The following is a 22,976-nucleotide window of genomic DNA, read 5'->3' as shown; positions in this document are numbered from 1 at the left end:
ATCAAATACGTGGAACAATCACTTCCAGACACTGAATAAAAAGCAATACAGGCTGACGCTGCAGCTCACTAGGCTAATCCTCTGCCTTGCGGCACCGGCACACCAGGTTCTAGTCCCGGTCGGGGCGCCAGATTCTGTCCCAGTTGCCCCTCTTCCAGGCCAGCTCTCTGCTGTGACCAGGGAGTGCAGTGGAGGATGGCCCAGGTGCTTGGGCCCTGCACCCCATGGGAGACCAGGAGAAGCACCTGGCTCCTGCCTTCAGATCAGCGCTGTGCGCTAGCAGCGCGCAGGCCGCGGCGGCCATTGGAGGGTGAACCAACAGAAAAGGAAGACCTTTCTCTCTGTCTCTCCCTCTCACTGTCCACTCTGCCTGTCAAAATAAATAAATAAATAAATAAAGAGCAATACAGCACTATGATCCCTGAGAAATGGGAAGAAAATGAGGTAAAACCTATGATTTCATCAATTTACTGCTGTGTGGCATATTACCAGGATCAATATAGCCTAAATGTAAGAAGTAAAACTATGAAATTGCTAGAAAAAAAACATAAGGGAAACACTTTACAACATTGGTGTTGGCAATGATTTTTCTGCATGAGACCCAAAAGCACAAGCAGCAGAAGCAAAACTAGACAAATGGGATTATATTAAATGCAGAAGCTTCAGTACAGCAGATGAAATAATCAATAGAGTGAGATGTCATCTGACAGAATGGGAGAAAACATTTGCAAGCTACTTACCTGACAAGGGATTAATATCTAGAATACATTATGAACTCAAAAAACTCAACAACCAAAAACAATCAATGCAATTAAGAAATGGGCATAGGATCCCTATACACACGTCTCAAAAGAAGAGATACAAATGGCCAACAAATATATGTAAAAATATTCAACATCACTAGCCATCAGGGAAATGGAAATTAAAACCACCATGAGATACCATTTCACCCCTGTTAGAATGGTTATCACCAAAAAGAAAGTAACAAATGTTGGGGAGGATGGGGAGAAAGGGGAACTCATACACTGTTGGTGGTATTGTAAATTAGTGTAGCCACTCTGCAAAACAATATGGAGATGTCTTTAAAAAAACTAAAAATAGAACTGCCATACCATCCAGCATTCCCACTATGTGTATATATTTAAAAGACAAGAAATCTGTATCAAAGAGATACCTGCTCTACAATGTTTATTGCAGCACTGTTCACAATAGTCAACCAAGAAAATGTGATATATATATATATATACATATGTATGTATAAACAATTGAATACTATTCAGCCACAAAGAGAACGGAATCCTGTCATTTGCAGAAAAATGGATGGAACTAGAAAACATTGTCAAGTCAGACACAAAAGACAAATAATAAATTTTCTCCCTCATATGTCAGAACTTTAAAAAGCCTCAACATAAAAACAGAATGCTGATTACTAGAGGCTGGAAAGTATGGGAGGGAGAAAGGGAGTTTGAATAAACAAATAATAGGACTCGGGGTACTGTGTGCTGAGGCAAACACACTGCATAAGATGTTATTAACATGGCATCTGGGTTTGTGCTATAGGGGAACTTTTTGGACAACTCTAAAGTTCTTGTTTTTTAAATATAAAACTATTCTGAAGTAAATAGTTCTTTAAAACGAGCAAACATTTTGAATAGATAATTCACTTCAAAGATATACAAATGCAGAACAAATACATGAAAATATGTTCAACATCATTAGATGTTAGGGTAACGTGAACTAAAACTATAATATAGGAGTATCATATCATCAATACACATCCACTAGAATGGCTAAAATGAAAAGGGGAGAAAAGAGCAACCATACGCTTCTCTGTGAGAACACCTACGTCCTGGAGCTCTAAAACATTGCCAGCAGGAAAGTCAAACGGAACAAGCATTCCGGATATGAGTTTGTAGGCTGATTATGAAGGTCAACATATACTTCTCATACAACCCAGCAATTCTCTTCCTAAATATGCCCCAAGAGATGAAAATCTGTGTCCGCATAAAAACTGTGCTGATTTTCATAACAGCTTTATTTGTAATCAACAAAAAGTGACAGCAACTCAACTTATCATCTTGAGTGAATAAGTAAAAAATATGGTAGAACTCCTCCATGAAATCTACTAAACAATAAAAAAAAGAACAGAATTCTGGGTGTATCTCAAATAATTATGCTAAGTTAAAGACGTCAAACAAGATTTCAAGTAAAATTCTAGAAAAGCAAAAATTATAGTTAAAGCAGATCTGTGTTTGAGTCTGAATGTAACAGGTAAGATTTTTTTTTTTTTTTTGACAGGCAGAGTTAGTGAGAGAGAGAGACAGAGAGAAAGGTCTTCTTTCCATTGGTTCCCCCTCCCCCTCCCCCAAATGGCCGCTACAGCATCGTGCTGATCCGAAGCCAGAAGACAGGTGCCTCCTCCTGATCTCCCATGCAGGTACAGGGCCCAAGCACTAGGGCCATCCTCCACTGCCTTCCCGGGCTACAGCAGAGAGCTGGACTCGAAGAGGAGCAACCGGGACAGAACCATTGCCCCAAGCGGGACTAGAACCCAGAGTACCGGTGCCGCAGGCGGAGGATTAGCCTAGTGAGCCACGGCGCCAGCCCGTAGGTTTTCTTTTCTAGACTTTAATAAGGTAGCATTATTTTATTTTAAAATAATAGTTTCATTTAAATTCTTCTTGATTTTATCCCATTTCAGGCTCTGTGGCCTGAAATACATACAGCTAATAGAGTTCCATTACAAGTAAATGTGTCATTTTATGCCCTTGTGAATCCAAAAAGCATTTTATTTTTCCTTAGGAACTGCAAATGGATGTTTGGGCTTTATAAATTTGGGCTGTTTGTATGTGTGTGTGTGTCTATCTACTATATACAGTTTCACAAGAAAATAAAATAATTTGGTTGGTTCTATGAAGGAATGTTTTGAAGGATGCAAACCCCACTGCTTGAACCTAGGGAAATTCTTAATGAGAATTTCACAATGTTCTTTATGATCTATGAGATGTTGTAATCATTGTCATGATTTTTTTCCCCTATCATTCTCTCCATCTTTTCAGTTTTGGGGGAAGCAAAGAGCTTATTCCAAAAAGCAATATAATTTATTGAAACAAACACAAAATATTGATTGCTTCTATTCTCTGAGCTTCTGAGTCAATCTCTACCACAGTAGTGTCCAATTTATAATTTATATCCCTAACATTTGCTTGTAAATTGGCTTTTTGGAATGCTGAATGCAATTTCTCTGGAAAACAAAGTTATAAATCATATTAAGTCCCTTTGCTAGCCCACAGCAGCCTATTTAACCCATGCATAATACAGTACTTTTCCTAGTAGGGAATATATTTCACATGGCATTTCAAAAGGACAAATAAATTTTAGTATAATCTCACCTAATCTTCTATATTTCTCCCACACATTCTGGTAGCCCTTCTGAATTCTTGACTACATACTTTCTTTGGGAAGTAGGGTCAAATGGGATTTTTTTTAATTGGTGGTTGATAAATACATCTAACTGGCAATTGTTGCAATAGCCTAGAAAAGTGAAGGAAAAAGATGTATGCAGACTAAGGGAAGAAGCGTATATACACGGAAGCAAGCACAGCTCACCTGTAGGATGAGTTCCTAGAAACTGTATATATACATACAACAGACAAAATGAACTTAGTAATTACTTTGACTCACCAGCATTTTCCAAAATGACTTTATTAAGTCTATTAACTGCTACCAGCTATCATTTTTTGAAAATTTAAAAAAAAGAGTATTTTTCAAATGGATTTAGAAAACAGTGGATTAAGTCAAGTAAATCAGGTTTCATGGGTTGAGTAGCTCAGTGTTGCCTAATCTTGCTTGACTTTGGTGGTGCACCTCACAGGGACTGGTATTCTGTGAACTATATTTTGGGCAACAATACTTTCATCTTATCTGCAAAGACTTTCTGTTATGATATGGATATGTTTTGAGTGTGTTCCCCAAATGCTCACGTGCTAGAAGCCTGGTCCCAGTGTGGTGATGTTGAGAGGTGGTGGAACCTTCATGAGGAAGGGCCTACCTTAAGGTGATTAGGTCATTGAGAACATCATTCTCAGAAGGAGTTAATACAGTTCTCACAGGACTCTAGTCAGTTCCCACAAGAGTGGAATGTTACAAAAAAAAAGAATCTGGCCCCCCAATTTCAAATCTCTTGCTTCTTCTCTCACCATGTAATTTCTCTTACAAATGCTCCCTCCAAGATGTTACCCACTGTGTTGCGATGGAGCCAGAGCCTTCACCAGAGGCAGAACTGATAGGCCACACCATCTTGGACTTTTAGCCTCTAAAGCTGTGAGCTAAGTAAGCTTCTTTTCTTTATAAAGTATGCAGCCATCAGCTATTCTATTACAGCAACAGAAAACTAACCAAGACAATCTCTTCTACTTCGTGAAGTTTTCTCTTGGATTTTATCAGTAATTAAGAGTTCTCTGTTCTTCAGGAAGTTTCCTTTGTGGAGGAGAGGTGGCCAATAAAAATATTTCTGTTACTCAGATTATTATTAATTGCTTAAATTTAAATCATTTAAATTAAAATGCTTACATTTGGCCGGCGCCGCGGCTCACTAGGCTAATCCTCCGCCTAGCGGCGCCGGCACACCGGGTTCTAGTCCCGGTCGGGGCGCCGGATTCTGTCCCGGTTGCCCCTCTTCCAGGCCAGCCCTCTGCTGTGGCCAGGGAGTGCAGTGGAGGATGGCCCAGGTGCTTGGGCCCTGCACCCCATGGGAGACCAGGAAAAGCACCCGGCTCCTGGCTCCTGCCATCGGATCAGCGCGGTGCGCCGGCTGCAGCGCGCCGACCACGGCGGCCATTGGAGGGTGAACCAACGGCAAAGGAAGACCTTTCTCTCTGTCTCTCTCTCTCACTGTCCACTCTGCCTGTCAAAAAAATAAATAAATAAATAAATAAATAAAATGCTTACATTTAAAGTAGGAAAGTGACATGCAGAATTAATTTTAGCATGTTTTACATAACCCAATATACTTGATATTATTTTGCAATATACAGACAATCTAAAATTATTAAGTTCTGAGATACTTAACACTTTTCTTGCATCAAATCTTGAAACCAGTGTGTACTTTACACTTCCAATACATCTCAACTTGGACCAACCATATTCCAAGTGCTCAACAGTCACCTGAGGCTAATGGATACTATATTGGACAGAACAATGTCAGAGTATTTTATTGTCTATCACGTCTTCATCTTTTATTTTGAACAAGTTCAGCCACCAATCATTTGAAATTAGAATCATTGGATTTTAGAAATGAATTTTTTAAAAAAATAATTAAATGCAATTCTTTCACTTCTAAAGCAAAATAATGAAATGATGATGGAATTCAAACATGGAGCTTTTAACAGCCAAGCTGCAGCCTCCTGGCCCCTATATACTGTACAGTAGTAAAATGTCAAAATTCAATTTTGAATTTATAAATAGAATTATTGGCTTTATCTTTTTTTAAAAAATGACTACAGAATTACCCTTAAAAATTGCCTGCCTCCAGGAAATTTAACAAGTGATTTTTCTTTCCACAAAAATTCTAGTTGCAGACATATTTTCAGACCACACCCACTGTACAAAGTGGTACCACCTGCTCATTTTGGGTGCCAAGATAAAAACAGATCATATTTTGTAGATTAAAGAGCAACTCTTGTCCACTGCTACAATTTCTTTATGAAGTCATCAGTACAAACATATAATAAACTCAAATGCCACAGCAAAATTAGTCACATACTAGCCTTTCTCTGTTTCTCTCCTGGGAAGGGACAATCCGGCTTCAATTTATATGCTCAGCTTTCAGTCCTAAGGCAAATGATATCACTTAAAGTTGAATGTTATAATTCTTTGCTATGTTTTCAGACAATTCATTCTACAGGAACTTAGGAAAACAGAAACATGAAAAAATTAAAGTGCTTAACAGGTAAATTAAGATTTATTTTGCTATACAACCATTATCACCGAAATCTTTTTCTACAGAAGATTGAGGAATTTTATATCCATTTTGACTTTTTGTAAAAAAAAATGGGTCTCCAGTTTGCTAGCTTTGCTTCACTCCTCTAATTTGCTTCACTCTTCTAATTTGCTTCACTCCTCTAATACACCCAAGTCAGTCAGTGAATAAAAAGAAAGCTTTTAGGAATAAAAGTATTACAATCAAATACATGAGAACAAGGCAATGAAAAGTATTATTCATCCACATTCTGATGAACAATGACAAAAAAAAACCTACAAATGAGATATATTGCTTTGGTAATCTTCACAAGCAAAATAAATTAAGAGTGAATCAACATCCTATCTCTAGCTACCACCTTGGTTATACACAATACATTAAAATCATAGCTCAGAGTTGGAAAAGAAATGATGGTGCTGATAAAAGATCTGATTGTGACTATAAAACATCATGAGAAATTAAAACAGACCGTTATGTTTCTTACCAGCTGCAACTACTGGGCCCAAGCCCACGGGCTATACTGATGTATCTGAACTGTGCTTAGCCTAAGACTGGGCACACACTGGACTGCCAACTCTCCAGATGTTTTGTCCATGGTGTAATTCCTGTTCTTGCTAAGGATTCACAAAGGAAAAGTCTGAATCCATAGCTCTTTCCCTTAGGACCACCTTGTTCAAAAACTATTGGGTGCACACTAATATTAAAGCATCAGATTCCACCTCTACCCTGAGCTTGTTAGAGGAATAAAAGAATCCCTGTGCTGTTCTGATACAACGGAATATTCTATTCCCTGTAGTGATGTTTCTCAGAATTTGGCCCACTGAACACTTTCAGTAGAGTCATCTGGGAAGCTTGTTTAAAATTTAAATCCTGGACCTTTTTCAGAACTACCGAACCAGGATGTGTAGGAATGAAGCCAAGAAATCTGCACTGTAACAAGATCCATAGGTGATGAAAACGTATATCAAAGTGAGACTTCTGCTGTGGAGCCAAAGAGACATAATGAGAAACCTGTATCAATTATCTGAGGAACCTGCGAATCACGAAGAGAAGGGAATTTTCTCCAAGTTTTTATGGTTTTGTGCCATCCTACAGAAGGTAAGTCAGACCTTCACGTTAGTGTGTCTTACAGCCGTAAAAGCTGTCACAATCGCACCTGGGTAATATGTATAGCTCCCGGAGATGGGATGAAACCAAGTTTAAAATGGAGTTTCTCACTTTCAACTTTTTAATTGTTTTAAATGATATAAAGAGCTCAGGTCACTATCATTCACCCAAATGCCAGTCTCCCTAATCATTACGTTGAACAGAAATTCCTTTCAAGCGACCTTGATATCAATTTGTCAGATTCCTTACATGGGAAAATATCACTTAAATTGAATAGAAACACATCTAAAATATAAAACAGAAGAGGACAAACACCCAAGGTTACTTCAAAAAGTACATGAAAAATAGAATTAAAAGATGTTTATTTTGAAATAAAAATTTTTCAAGCCTATGCAGTTTTTCATAATATGCATTTCCCTTGAACTTTTTTAAAGACCCCTTGTATGCACAGATCACAAAATTGTTTGTACCAACTTAAACTTATCTTTGAATTCCATTTTCCCTAAACTTTTTGAAATACGATTGTATTAATTCCTGATGTCCCCAAGACAGCACCCCTAGCAACCCCTCCCAGCACCTGTAGACAAGACAACTAAACTGCTGATAAATTCGTGTTCTAGATGGAAAAATTACATCTACATACACAGACATTTTTCTAGAAAAGGTTTATTTATTTTTTCATATCTATTTTCATGACCAAGGAAGCAGTTTGCCCTTGATTATGTTGTTACCAGTGCCCAGAATACTATTTTTGCGTCTGTGCTTTGATAGGCTTGAATTTCTCTATCCAAGAGTCCACTTCCAGAAAGCTAGGAGTTATTTTAAGGAAATACTTAATACCAAAGGGATTAATTGTATTTCTAATTACCAACAGAACAAATAAATAGAAAAGAAAGTCATTTACATATTCAATAGTAAAGGTTTCATTAAAAATTGTAGTATAGGTAAATAAATGTTATATAGTGAAAACTTCAGAGGAGCAGGCATTTGGTATAGTTATTAAGATGCTATTTGGGGTGCCCACACCTGAAATCAGAGTGACTAGATTTAAGTCTCTGCTCTGCCCCTGAATCCAGCTGCCTGTTAATGTCTAATATGCCCCCTGAAAGGTAACAGATGGTAACTCAAGTGCTTGGGTCCCTGCTACCTATACCATCCTGGCTTTTACTTGGCCCAACCCTCACAGTCATTTAGGAAGTGAACATTAGCTGAAAGATTTCTGCCTGTCTCTGTCACACTGTCTTTTAAATAAATAATTTTTAAAAATTATGCATAAAAGAAAAAAGAAAGACAAAAAATAAGATTGTGTGAAAAAAGTTTCAGTGTTTTCCCAGCAACTTACAGAAAACTAAGCTAGATATTGATTGAAGTAGAAACTAAAAATATATAAGCTTAAAGATTCAGGTGAAATATCACTTTTTCTGAGTCTTCTTCTGCCCTTTATAGTCTGCTTTCTTTATACTCACAGGTGACTCAGTTTATAGTGACTTCTTTAGGACTTTCCGTGTGGTGACTTATGTTTTTATCAGTTTCATGAACCAGATTATCATTCACTCTTGGCCAGAGCCAAGCCTTATTTTGATTTTGGATTTGTAGCTCTGGGTTCATTGTCTTCTACAACCTTGGCACTCATCTGCATTTTGTTGTATTAATTTGAAAGGTTAGGAGCTCTAATTCTCCTGATTTTTATTCACCATGCCTCTTCCCTTCAATATAGACAAACTTCTGAAGATCATCATCACCATCATCATAATCATCACCAAACCAGCACCTGATCCATAAACGTAAGACATCAACCATCAGTCTCTGAATGAAAATTGCTAATGTTTCCAGAAATGGGGAGGAGAATGGGACAATATCAGAACTAGAATTATAACCCAACGACAAAGCCAAAATTTAAAACTCAAGGGTCTAATCCATGGTCTTTGTTCAAGATGAAAACGTCCCTTGTTACTTAACGTCTCTGCATCTGCTGAGCTGCAGCAAGATGTGGCTTTGATTGCTGCTTCTTGCTGTGATTACATGGAGCCAAACCGCCGGCTTAAAAATGTCTAGTGTGTAAAGCCAGTTATGTGTATCTATAGGACCCAAAATAAACTTGTTGGTAAGACTTTTAATGTCTGAGGTTGGCAAATTGATGTGGTCTCGCTTTGCCTAAATTGTGACTTTAAATATGAACTCAGAAGTTCAGCTGGAGGCAGACAACTCATGTTGCAGGGTTCCACATCAGTGAGAATTTTCAAATACGCAGCTTGTTTCAAGTCTCCTTGCCTTTCTTATTCATATTCCCTCTTCCTTTCACTCTCACTTTCTCTTTTGTCTCTCAATGCCTACCCCAATGCATATACCCATTGTATAACACTATTTAGGCTGCAGTCATATGGTCCAAATTAAAAGCCACATAGCTAGGGCCGGCGCTGTACCATAGTAGGTTAAGCATCTGCCTGTGGCGCTTGGCATCCCATATAGGCACTGGTTCAAGTCCTGGCTGCTCCACTTCTGAGCCAGCTCTCTGCTATAGCCTGGGAAAGCAATGGATGATGGCCCAAGTCCTTGGATCCCTGCACCCACATGGAAGGCCCAGAAGAAGCCCCTGGCTCCTGGCTTCGGATTGGCTCAGCTCCAATGGTTGCTGCCATTTGGGGAGTAAACTAGCAGATGGAAGACCCTTCTCTCTGTTTCTCCCTCTCTCTGTAACCCTGCCTCTCAAGTAAATAAATAAATCTTAAAAAAAAAAAAAAAAAGCTGCATAGCAAGTGAACAGTTTCATAACTAAAGCTTAAATATAACAACTTCTCTATTGCATTCTTAACATCTTGAACTGAATACATTGTTCACAGCAATAATTTTTAAATTCCCTTTCTTCTTTCTCGTCTGCTAAACAACATTTATAGAAGTCCATTGCTCTGGACTAACCTTCTGCACCAGGCCCCAGCAGATCTGACCAAACCAGAATGCAGTCACTCATGCCAAGTGTCACATAATCAAACTGAAATTTAAGTCAGTTTTTCCTGGAAACAGAAGATTCACAGCCCAAGCGACCAGAGCCATCATAATAAGGAAGACCTTTGCTTTAACTTTTAGAAGTAACCTGTACTTTCCTGTTGTTAACCAGTTTGCTTTTGCTTTTTTGTTGTTTCCATGTTCCCATCTTATTAAATTCAACCATTCTGTCATGCTCAACTCATTCTTTTTGTTTGTTTTTTTTTTTAAGATTTATTTATTTATTTGAAAGTCAGAGTCACACAGAGAGAGAAGGAGAGGCAGAGAGAGAGAGAGAGAGGTCTTCCATCTGCTGGTTCACTCCCCAGTTGGCCACAATGGCCAGAGCTGTGCCGATCTGAAGCCAGGAGCTTCCTCTGTGTCTTCCCATGTGGGTGCAGGGGCCCAAGGACTTGGGCCATCTTCTACTGCTTTCCCAGGCTATAGCAGAGAGCTGGCTTGGAAGTGCAGCAGCCAGGTCTCAAACCAGCACCCATACAGCATGCTGGTACTGCAGGTGGCGGCTTTACCCTCTATGCCACAGCACTGGCCCCATGCCCAATTTATTCATTTTTACAGAATGATGTATTGCTTTATTGTAGAATTATAAGTGAAAGCCAATTAGATCTTTGAACTAATTGACATTTTGTCTGACAGCCTCTAGAGTTATGGGTATAGCAGGATATGCCACCCCAAAACCCTTGCAGCTGTTTAAATGTCACTGTCTTAATATTAATGGTTAATTGATTAAAGGTAAAGACTTGGTCTAATGATGGCAATTGTGAGGTGGGGCCTGTGGGAGGTCTTTGGGCCATTGAAGAGGTGCCCTTGGCAGGTGATTCTGGTGGAAGTGCAAGCTCGGCCAAGCTGTGCTCTCATGCTTCCTGCCTCATGATGTGAGCCTGCTTCCACACCTGCTATTAACCAGCCTTCACAAGACCCCAGAGTGTGGGGCCATCAGAGTCTGTAAGCTCAAACTGTGAGCTAAAGAAACCTCTTCTTTCCCAGAGAAACCCCTCTCAGGAATGCTAGTGAAAGTCATAAAAAGGAGCCTAAGTCACCTGGTATAACTGCTTTGGGCTCAAAACCTCCAAAGAACATTCCCTACCCTTTCTTTTCCCATTCATCCATTTCTCCAGATTGTACGTTACGAAAGCCCAAAGAACAAATCTATAAGTGACAACTTTCAGTGAACCACAGAGAGGAAGAAACTGATAGAGAAATGCTAAGACAGTCTTTGGTGGGGAGGACATCATTTTACCTGGAAATGGCTGAAGTGTTGTAATTTGCTCAACATGCTTGCTTCCTGTAAGTGCCTTTGGGTCTTCACATAGGAAAGGAAAAACTCATTTTCCATTAATGTTTTGAATCTAAATTATTCCCCTTTTGCATTTTTTTCTCAGCTACTTGGAAAACTGGACAACAAAATACAATAACAAAGGACAGCAAAGGTTAAGTACTTCATGTGTGCTAGACTTTGTGATACATGTATTTCATACATTGTGGGGAGCAACTGGGAGCAACCCGGACTAGACTAAGTTACTGGAATTAAGACTTATTCTATGCATCTGCTCTCCCACAATATGGCGCTGGGAGAGAAGAAAACAGCTTCTACCCAGCTGCCTCCAGTTCAACCAATAAACAGCAGGACCTGCTCCTGATTGGAGGAGAGCAGCGTACTCGGCGTGTGGGTAGCAGAGTTGGGATTGGCAGAGGAGGACTATAAAGGAGGAGAGAGATGGCATGCACCAGGAACATCTAAGGGGAACATCTGAAGGAACACCTGTGCAGCCCCCGAGAGAGCCGGCCGGCGGTGTGCCGCTCCCCTGCAGAAGTGGGGAAAGTGGCCAGGGGGAACCGCCCTTCCACGGAGGTGGAAGGGACAGTAGCCAACCCGGGAAGAACCAGCAGCAAACCCGGGGAGGGCCGAGCAGACGAAAGAACAACGCAGGGTCCTGTGTCGTTCCTCCACGAAGAGGGGGAGCGACATAATGGTGCCGTGACTCGGATATGAAGCCTAGGCAGGGTTTAGTGTCGTTCCTCCACGAAGAGGGGGAGCGACAATACATTATTTTATTTAGTCCCCAGTTCAAGCCTATAACTTTGGTATTACTACATTCAACAAGTGAGGAAATAAAGATTAATGTACAATAAACTTTTCTAATATCACTCAGCTAGAAAATAATAGACCAAATAGATAAAATTGTGATAACTTTGACTTTAAGACTCAAATTTGAAATATGGTTTTATAATACTTGAATATAATAGATTAAAGTATAGTATGTGTTGGTTAACCCCTTTGTTTCCCAAGCACTGAATATCAGGACTGGTTTCTATGTATTGATTGGAGAAGAATAAGGTACCAAGGGAAATGCAATGTGGGCACACAATTTAGAACATCAGTTTATATTAGAACCAGCTCAATAAATTATGACTTTCAGGAGTCTGAGAAAACACCATTGAGCTAAATATCAAGTTTATTATCTATTAGACATAAGTCATTTCCAAATTTAATTTTTTTTGTTTCTAGAACATTTGAGGAATGAAATAATCTGATTATTTGAATGATTTGGTAGTCATTGTGGTACATTTTCAAAGTAAGGGCAGAGACACGAACTTGGAAGATGAGAGTTACTACTCAGGCAAAAGGGAATCAGTGAGGCAAGGGTCAAATGTAAGTACAAGAGAACAAATGAAAGGAAAGGTAAGAAATTTACCACATGTAAGGAGAATTGATAAGATTTTTGTTTATGGCTTTGATAATCTGTCTTTGTTTCTTATATTCCCATAGAATTAAGAGACTATTCATTATAGCTTTATTACTTTCACATAGGAAATAATGTGTTTATTTTTCATGATAAATCTCTGAAAGTTAAGAGCAGCAAAAAATGATATCTCTATCTTACTGTTAAAAAAGAAAAACTTGTCCAAGAATATTATGGCAGGCATAATAAAGGCCTCCAGAATTAGGAACCTGTGACTATGTTACCTCATTAGCAAAGACTTGGCAGATGTAATTAACTGAGGACCTGAAGATGGGGAAATTATCCTAGATTGACAAGTTGGGTTCAATCTAATTACACGGATCCTTGAAGGCAGAGAAACCTTCAGGAATGGAGTCTGAGAGAGGAATGAAACAGTGACCAAAGTAGGGTTAGAGAGATGAAGACTCACCCTGCCATTGTTGGCTGGGAGGACAGAAAGGGATTTGGAGCCATAGAAAGGGAAGTGGCCTCTAGAAAGGGGAAGAACAAGGAAATGGGTTGGCTTCAAGAGCCTTCCAGAGCCTCCAAAGAGTCACACAGCCCTGTCCACACTTTAACGTTAGTGCAGTGAGACCTGTTCCAAATGTCTGATCTCCAGAACTGTAACAGGACATGACAAATTGGGTTGTTGTAAGTCACTACGTTTATGGAAATTTGTTACAGTGGGAACATAAAATCAGTACAGAAGCACAGTTTATAAGCATTAGTGGGGGCTGGTGTTGTGATACATTGCATTAAGCTGCCACCTTCAATAACGGCATCCCACATCACAGCATTGATTCCAGGGCTTTTTTTTTTTTTGAATTTTGATCCATTTGTCATGATTGCCATTTATGGGTACATCCTCTCAGTCCTCTGCCCTAAATCCCATCCATGCAAGCACTTAACGAACTTTAGTTTCCTTGTGCTGAAACGTTTGGTATCGCAATGTGAGGCATCTCTGAGGAAACCGAGTGGTCATGTGTAGGATGAAATGTTTAAGAACTCATGAAATTTGTCGCAAAATGCCACTAGATATAATCCTTCATTATACTTAGAGAAGTTAAAGTTTCTGATTTTATGTAGACCAGAAAAAGAAAATAAGTGAATTATATACAACTGCATTGTGATTAAAAATAAAAATATATCTTAAATACCCATTTTAAAAAATATTTATTTTTAAGAAGAGCAAATTTCATGTATTTCATTTATACAGATTTATAAGCATAGTTATACTTCCCACCTTACCCTCCCTTCTGTCCACACTCCCAGCCTCCCTCCTCCTTCCTCTCTTATTCTTTTAAGTTTTGCAATGATCTACTTTCAGTTTATTTTATATTCATAAGATTAATTCTACACTAAGAAAAGAATTCAACAAATAGTAAGAAGAAAGAAAACACTGTTCCTCAACACTAGAGACAAGTGCTAGAAATAGTAATTCTCAAAATGTTAATTTCCCTTATATACCTTACATTTTTTGTACTATAGGTTACCACAGATCAGGGGAAAATATTGTCTTTTTGAGATTGGCTTATTTCTCTAAATGTAATGTTTTCCAGTTGTATCCATTTTGTTGCAAAAGACAGGATTTCATTCTTTTTTATGGCTGAATAGTATTCCACACTACATGCACCGTAATTTCTTTAACCACTCATTGGTTGATAGACATCTGGGTTGATTCCATATCTTAGCTATTGTGAATTGAACTGCAATAATAACTCTTTCATATGCTGATTTCATTTTGTTTCAGTAAATTCCCAGGAGTGGGACTGCATGATCATATGAAAGATCTATTTTCAGATTTCTGAGGTATCTCCAAACCGTCTTCCACAAAGGCTATACCAGTTCACATTCCCACAAACAGTGGATTAGCATACCTTACCCCCACATCCTCATCAGCATTTACTGCTTATTGATTTCTGTATGAGAGCCATTCTACCTGGGGTGAGTGGTGAGGTGAAACCTCATTGTGGTTTTGATTTGCATTTCCCTGGTGGCCAGTGATCCTGTGCATTTTTTTCATGTGCCTGTTGGCCATTTGAATTATGCCTGCTCAGTCCTTTACCCATTTCTTAAATGGATTGTTTATTTTGTTGTTGTTAAGTTTCTTGAACTTTAAAGATGCTAGGTGTTAATCCTTTATTAGTTGCATAATTTGCAGATATTTTCTCTCATTCTGTCAGTTGCCTCTTCATTTTGCTGAGTGTTTCCTCTGCAGTGCAGAAACTTCTTAGCCTGAAATAATCCCGTTTGTCAATTTTAGCTTTGATTGCCTGTGCTTCTGGGATCTCTTCCAAGAAGTCTTTGCTTATATCTATGTCTTGCAGAGTTTCTTCAATGTTCTCCTCTAGCAATTTTGATAGAATCAAGTTGTAGATTTAGATCTTTGATTCATCTTGAGTTGATTTTTGTGTCAGGTGTAAGGTAGGGATCTTATTTCATACTTCTGTACGTGGATCTCCAATTTCCCAGTACCATTTGTTGAAGAGATAGTTCTTTCTCCAAGGATTGATTTTAGCTTCTTTGTCAAAGATTAATTGGTTGTAGATGTGTGGGTGAACCTCTGATGCTACACAATTTCTCTTTTTTATGTTTTGCTTTCTATATTTTATTTATTTTTTTTTTTTTTTTTTTTTTTGACAGGCAGAGTGGACAGTGAGAGAGAGAGACAGAGAGAAAGGTCTTCCTTTGCCGTTGGTTCACCCTCCAATGGCCGCCGCGGCCGGCGCGCTGCGGCCGGCGCACCGCGCTGATCCGATGGCAGGAGCCAGGAGCCAGGTGCTTTTCCTGGTCTCCCATGGGGTGCAGGGCCCAAGCACCTGGGCCATCCTCCACTGCACTCCCTGGCCACAGCAGAGGGCTGGCCTGGAAGAGGGGCAACCGGGACAGAATCCGGCGCCCCGACCGGGACTAGAACCCGGTGTGCCGGCGCCGCTAGGCGGAGGATTAGCCTAGTGAGCCGCGGCGCCGGCCTTATTTTTTAAACTTTTATTTAATAAATATAAATTTCAAAAGTACAACTTTTGGATTTTAGTGGTTTTTTTCCTCCCATAACCTCCCTCCCACCTGCAAACCATCCCATCTTCTAGACCTTCTCCCATCCCATTCTTTATTAAGATTAATTTTTAATTATCTTTGTATACAGAAGATCAACTTAGTATATATGAAGTAAAGATTTCAACAGTTTGCACCCATGCAGACACACAAAGTACAAAGTTCTGTTTGAATACTAGTTTTACCATTAATTCACATAGTACAACACAATAAGGACAGAGATCCTACATGGAGAGTAGGTGCACAGTGACTCCCGTTGTTGATTTAACAATTGACACTCTTATTTATGATGTCAGTAATCACCTAAGGCTCTTGTCATGAGCTGCCAAGGCTATGGAAGCCTCTTGAGTTCACAAACTCTGATCTTATTTAGATAAGGCCATAATCAAAGTGGAAGTTCTCACCTCCCTTCAGAGAAAGGTACCTTCTTCTTTGATGGCCCATTCTTTCCACTGGGATATCACTCGCAGAGATCTTTCATTTAGGTCAATTTTTTGCCACAGTGTCTTGGCTTTCCACACCTGAAAAACTCTCATGGGCTTTTTTTTTTTTTTTTTCAGAGTTAGAGACAGAGAGACAGAGAGAAAGGTCTTCCTTCCATTAGTTCACCTTCCAAATGGCCGCTACAGCCAGAGCTACGCCAATCTGAAGCCAGAAGCCAGGTGCTTTTTCCTGCTCTTCCACATGGGTGCAGGCGCCCATGCACTTGGGCCATCCTCCACTGCCTTCCCGGGCCACAGCAGAGAGCTGGACTGGAAGAGGAGCAACCGGGACTAGAATCCATTTCTATATGGGATGCCACTGCTGCAGGCGGAAGATTAACCAAGTGAGCCACGGCGCCGGCCTCCTCTCATGGGCTTTTTAGCCGGATTCAAATGCCTTAAGGGCTGATTCTGAGGCCACAGTGCTGTTTAGGGCATCTGCCATTCTATGAGTCTGCTGTGTATCCTTTCCCGTGTTAGCTCGTTCTCTCCTTTTTAATTCTATCAGTTATTATTAGCAGACACTGGTCTTATTTATGTGTCCCTTTGACATTTAATCCTATCTTTATGATCAATTATGAATTTAAACTGATCATTTTAACTAGTAAGATGGCATTGGTACATGCCAACTTAATGGGATTTGGAGTCCCACACAATTTCTTTTTGAAACTCAATATTTATCTCGCACCAAACAAAGGAATGATAAATCAATTGTTTTGTCCAAACAACATCAATCAATGTTAATCATTTTTTAAAAAATGAACAAGCATGAAGATTAATGCCAAGTAAATGAACTGTAATGAAGTGTTCACCATTAACTAAACTGTATATATGCCACCATATAGAGACTCTTAAGATTAACGTTATGCCTTCTCTATACCTTCAAATTATGTGACTTGAAAATCCGTAAGACCAAGTCCTGCAAGTACAGAACCCCAAAGAGGCTGAGTCTCAAATATTAGAATCTTTTCACAAAAAGGATAGAATAGAATTATCTATCCTACACAGTCAATGTAAAACACAAACTTTGTTTTGCAACCAAAAAATATTGTTTGAAGTTCTTTTGCTCTGAGACTTTGGGCAAAGAGGAACTTTTTACTGTGTGATTCACTTTGGATAACAGTTCTACTCAAACTACTGTGCACACACTCTACGAACTAAAGTATCCTTGTGACATAGGCAAAGAAGGCATGTGCTCCATTCTCTTGAGCATCCTGCCCTAATGTGGAAGGAAGGAGACCGGACCCCAGCCAAAATCAGGACATTCAGAATCACAGGAAAGGAGCAATCAAGGTCAATTTCTGCCTTTCGCTTTACTCAATTAAAATGCTACCTCTTCAGGGTATAATGAATGCAAGCGTTGTAAAAAAAAAAAAAAAAAAAAAAAAAAAAAAAAAAAAAAGCTTCCAGGGAAAAATATAACTGAATCCTGAATCACTAGACGTTAATGTTGTCCATAAAAGGTTTACATACTTTCAACTCTTCTCAGAGTTCACATTCCAAAAATATTGGAAAGATCTTGCATAATATAAAAGCTACCCTGGATCCCCACATCAGAAGTAGTTGAAGGGTTGGCATTATGGTTCAAGTATTTGGGCTGCTGCCACCTATTTGAAAATCCAAATGGAGCTCCTGGCTCCTGACTTTGGTTTGGCCCAGCCCTGGCTGTAAGGGCCATTTGGGGAGTAAACCAGCAAATGGAAGGTCTCTCTCTCTCTCTCTTTCTCTCTCTCTTTCTCTCTCCTTTTCAAATAAACAAATCTCTCTTTAAAATAAGAAGCTGAATTACAGAGTGATGACATGTCTTTCTTCAGGCCACCCTGACTGGGTAGCAGAGCTAAGGATGTACAACAAGAATATGTTCTGCTTTGTTATGCTGCAGGATAGTAAAGGATATTTTAGGATATTTCTAGCACTCTTGCCAGGTTGGGTTTTCAGTGAAGAGTTTAATAAAATATCACCTTGATTAGTGGTTTTCAAAGTGTAGCCTTGGGGCAGGTGCCGTGGCATAGCAGTTAAAGCCACTGCCTGCAAGTCTGGTATCCCATATGGGTGCTGGTTTGAGCCCTGGCTGCTCCACTTCTGATTTAGCTTTCTGCTAATATGCCTGGGGAAGGAGTGGAAGATAGCCCAAGTGCTTGAGCCCCTGTACCCACGTTGCAGACCAGCAAGAAGCTCCTGGCTCCTGGCTTTGGCCTCCTCAGCCCTCACCATTGTAGCCATTTGGGGAGTGAATCAGTGGATGGAAGATATCTCTTGCTTGCTCTCTCTCTCTCTCTCTCTCTCTCTTTCTCTCCCCACCCCCATAACTCTGCCTTTTAAATAAAATAAATAAATCTTTTTTTATAAAATGAATGTAAGAAAGAAAGTGACAGAGATATCAGGAGAGACACTTTGAAATGATGGTATTCTTGTCATCTATTGGCTCTAAACAGTGAATGAATTGCTAAAATTCATTAATTTATACACTTTACTCATTCAAACTTATCAACTTTATACTTCATCCTTTCAGTCATAGTCTGGGTGGGAGAAGAAATTTTAAAGGGGCAGGTGTTTGGTACACCAGTTAAGATGTTGCTTTGGATTCCTGCTTCTCCTATCAGAATGCTTAAGTTCTAGTCCCAGCTCCACTTCCAATACCAGCTTCCTGCTAATGCAGACCTACAAGGTACTTGAGCCCCTGTTACAACTCAGGGAGACCTTGATTGAGTTGTAGACATTCCAATAAGCCAGAGAGGCATAGCTCAAATATAGAAGCCATCAGAGGGGGAAAAATTCTATAAATGTCTAAAAATAAAAACAGAAATTCAAGAAATAAGAAAAAGGAAGATATATGATCCCCCAAAGAACACAACAACATTTCAATATTATAATGTGAAGATTAAGAGACTGATGAAATGCCAGAAATTGAATTCAAAAAATTAATCATAAGGTTACTCAAAAGCAATCAGAAATAAATCCATGAATTAAAGAAAACTATATATGATATGAATTAAAATTTTTTCCATGGAATTAATATTTTAAAGAGAAATCAAAATTAAACACTAGAAATGAAGAATTCAATAGATCAAATAAATATATAGTGGAAAGTCTTAACAACAGAGTTGTGAGGCAGAAGAAAGAATATATGAGCTAGAAGACAAATCTCTGGAAATTTTACAGTCAGACCAAAAGTGAGAAGAAGAAATTAGAAAACTTAAAAACAGTATTGGAGATATACAGGATACTATCAAATGACCCAATATATGGGTCTTAGGAGTACCTGAAAGTGTGGAAAGAGAGAAGGGATAGAAGGCCTATTTAGTGAAATAATTACAGAAAACTTCCCTAATTTGGAGAAAGAAAGGGATATCCAGGTACACAAAGCACATAGAACTCCTAACAGATATGACCAGGAAAGATCCTCACCATGACACATTGTAGTCAAGTTTTCCACAGTAAAGCATAAAAAATATTCTAAATTATGCACAACTGAAACACCTGATTACTTTCAGAAGATCTCCAATAAAACTCACGTAGGACTTCTGATGGCTAGAAGACAATTGCAAGATATAGTCCAAATCTTAAGAGAAAAAATTTTCAACCCAGAAAACTGTACCCAGCAAAGCTTTCATTTATGAATGAAGGTGAAACAAAGACCTTCCATAAAAAATAGAAATTGAAAAAATGTGTCACCAAATGTCTAGCCTTACAAAAGATGCTAAAGGATGTGCCACACACAGAAAAAAATGCTCAGTAAAAGTACAAAAGAAATCCAAAGTAAATGATAGGAATATTCATGAAAAAATGGCAGGATCAAGTAGTTACTTATCAATAGCTACCTTGAATGTAAAAGGCCTCAACTCTGCAGTTAAAAGATACAGACTGCCCGAATGGATTAAAAAACAAGAATACCTAAACAGACCCATATTTTTGCTGCCTACAAGAACTACACCTCACCAACAAAGATACATGTAGACTGAAAGTGAAAGGATGGAAAAAGATATTCCATGCTAATGGAACAAAAAAGGGCAGGTGTAGCCATCCTAATATCAGAAATAATAGACTTTAACACAAAAGCTTGTAAGAGACAAAGAAGAACATTATGTAATGATTAAGGGATTAACACAACAGGAAGATGTGACTATAATAAATGGATATGCACCCAATTACAGGGCACCTGGCTATTTAACTGTTGACAGATCTGAAGGGAGACATTAGACTCCAATACAATAGTAACAGGGGACTTCAATACAGCACTTTCATCAATGGATAGATCAACCAGATATAAAATCAACAAACAACAGAGTTAATGAACACTATGGACCAAATGGACCTAACTGATATCTACAGAACTTTTCACCCCACAGTTGCAGAATAGACATTATTATCAGCAGTTCATGGAACTTTCTCTAGGATAGACCATATACTAGGCCATAAAGCAAGTCTCAGCAAATTCAAAGAAATCAAACTCATACCATACATCTTCTCTGATCACAATGAATTGAAGCTCCAAACCAACAACTCAAGAATCTCAAGAATATAGGCAAACACATGGAGACTAAACAGTGGGTCATAAAAAATTAAAAGAGAAATCAAAAAATTTCTGAAAATGAATGAAGATGATAAAACAACATATCAAAACTTACGGGATACAGCAAAAACAGTGTTAAGAGGGAAGTTTATAGCAATTAGTGCCTACATCAAGAAACTGGAAAGTCACTAAATAAATAAACCATAAATGCATCTCAAGGATCTAGAAAAACAACATTAAACTAAACCCAAAACTAGTAGGAGAGAAGAAATAATTAAAATTAGACAAGAAATAAACAAAATTGTAAGCAAAAAAAATACAAAAGAAAAGCAAAAAGAACTGGTTTTTTGAAAAAAATAAACAAAGTTGACAAACTATTGGCCCAACTAACCAAAAAAGGAGAGAGAAGACCCAAATCAACAAAATCAGAGATGAAAAAGGAAATGTAACAATAGATATCACAGAAATAAAAAGAATCATCAAGAATTACTACAAAGAACTGTATACCAACAAATAGGAAATATAGAAGAAATGGATATATTCCTGGACTTATATGACCTACCTAAATTGATTCATGAAGACAGAGAACACCTAAACAGACCAACAACTGAAAGAGAGATTGAATCAGTAATAAAGACCTTTCCAACAAAGAAAAGCCCAGTTCCAATGGCTTCACTGCTGATATCAACCAGACATTTGAAGAACTCATTCCAATTCTTCTAAAGCTATTCAAGACACTTGAAAGGGAGAGAATCTTCCCAAACTCCCTCTATAAAGCCTGCATCACCTTAATTCCTAAGCCAGACAGACAGAGAAAGAGAACTATAGACCAATATCCTTGATGAACATATATGCAAAAATCCTCAACAAAATATTAGCCAATCGAATCCAACAACACATCAGAAAGATCATTCAGACTAAATGGGATTTATCCCTGGTATGCAGGGATGGTTCAATGTCTGCAAATCAACAAATGTGATAAACCAAACTAACAAACTGACCAAAAACCATATGATTATCTCAATAGATGCAAAGAGAGCATTTGACAAAATTCAACATCCTTTTATGATGAAAATCTTAACCTAATTGGGTATAGAAGGAACATTCCTCAACATAAAGCAATTTATAATAGACCCATTTCCAGCATCCTACTGAACGTGGAAATAATTGGAGGTATTCCCATTAAGATCTGGAGCCAGACATAGATGTCCACTCTCATCATTGCTATTTAATATAGTCCTGGATGTTTTAGCCAGAGTCATCAAGCAAGAAAAAGTAATCAAAGGGATACAAATAGGGGAGGAGGAAGTCAAACTATCCCTATTTGCTGATGACATGACTCTATTTAAAGAGAACCCAAAAGACTCCTTGAAGAGACTATTGGAACTGGTAAAAGAGTTTGGTAATGCAGCAGGATATAAAATCAACACACAAAAATCAATAGCTTTTGTATACATAGACAATGAGAAAGAACTTCTAAGATTGATACCATTCATAATAGCTATAAAAAATTTTAAATACCTTGGAATAAATTTAACCAAGGACCTCAAAGATCTCTACAATGAAAATTACAAAACATTAAAGAAAGAAATAGAAGAAGACATAAAAAATTAGGAAAATCCTCCATGTTAATGGATTGGAAGAATCAACATGTTCAAAATGTCCATACTACCAAAAGCATTTATAGATTCAATGTGATCCCAATCCAAATACCAACAACATTTTCTTCAGAGCTAGAAAAAATTATGCTAAAATTCATATGGAAACACAAGAGACCCTGAATAGCTAAAGCAATCTTAAACAATAAAAACAAAAACAAAACTGGAGGTATCACAATACAGGACCTAAAGACATACTATAGGATAGTTATAATGAAAACAGGCTGGTACTGGCACAAAGACAGATGTGTAGACCAGTAGAGCAAAATAGAAACTCCAGAAACTAATCTACACATCTACAACCAACTTATCTTTGACAAAGGAACAAAAATTAACCCCTGGAATGAAGACAGTCTCTTTAACAAATGGTGCTAGGAAAATTGGATCTCCACATACAGAAGTATGAAACAAGAACACTACCTTGCTGCACCGGCCACAGTGCGCCAGCCGCGGCGG

The 22,976-nt window shown here is 38.5% G+C and overlaps 2 long non-coding RNA genes across 2 annotated transcripts in view; one reads left to right on the top strand and one right to left on the bottom strand.

The window, feature by feature from the left end:
- Window positions 1–5,769: 5,769 nt before the first annotated feature.
- Window positions 5,770–22,976, bottom strand: part of LOC127492070 (uncharacterized) — a 58,303-nt gene continuing 41,096 nt past the window's right edge. The window contains exons 4-6 of the long non-coding RNA XR_011379004.1: window positions 11,331–11,484; window positions 8,554–8,858; window positions 5,770–5,908 (exon numbers count right to left, since the gene is read on the bottom strand). This is a non-coding gene — a long non-coding RNA (uncharacterized lncRNA). The remainder of the gene's footprint in view (window positions 5,909–8,553; window positions 8,859–11,330; window positions 11,485–22,976) is intronic.
- On the top strand, window positions 5,830–9,202 carry LOC138843876 (uncharacterized). The gene is made up of 2 exons (XR_011379005.1): window positions 5,830–7,078; window positions 8,805–9,202. It is a non-coding gene; the product is annotated as an uncharacterized lncRNA (long non-coding RNA).

Source organism: Oryctolagus cuniculus, chromosome 9 (genome assembly GCF_964237555.1).
Source record: "Oryctolagus cuniculus chromosome 9, mOryCun1.1, whole genome shotgun sequence".
NCBI lineage: Eukaryota > Metazoa > Chordata > Mammalia > Lagomorpha > Leporidae > Oryctolagus > Oryctolagus cuniculus.
The sequence above is the reverse complement of the archived record's forward strand: the minus strand, read 5'-3'. Positions and strand labels throughout refer to the sequence as shown.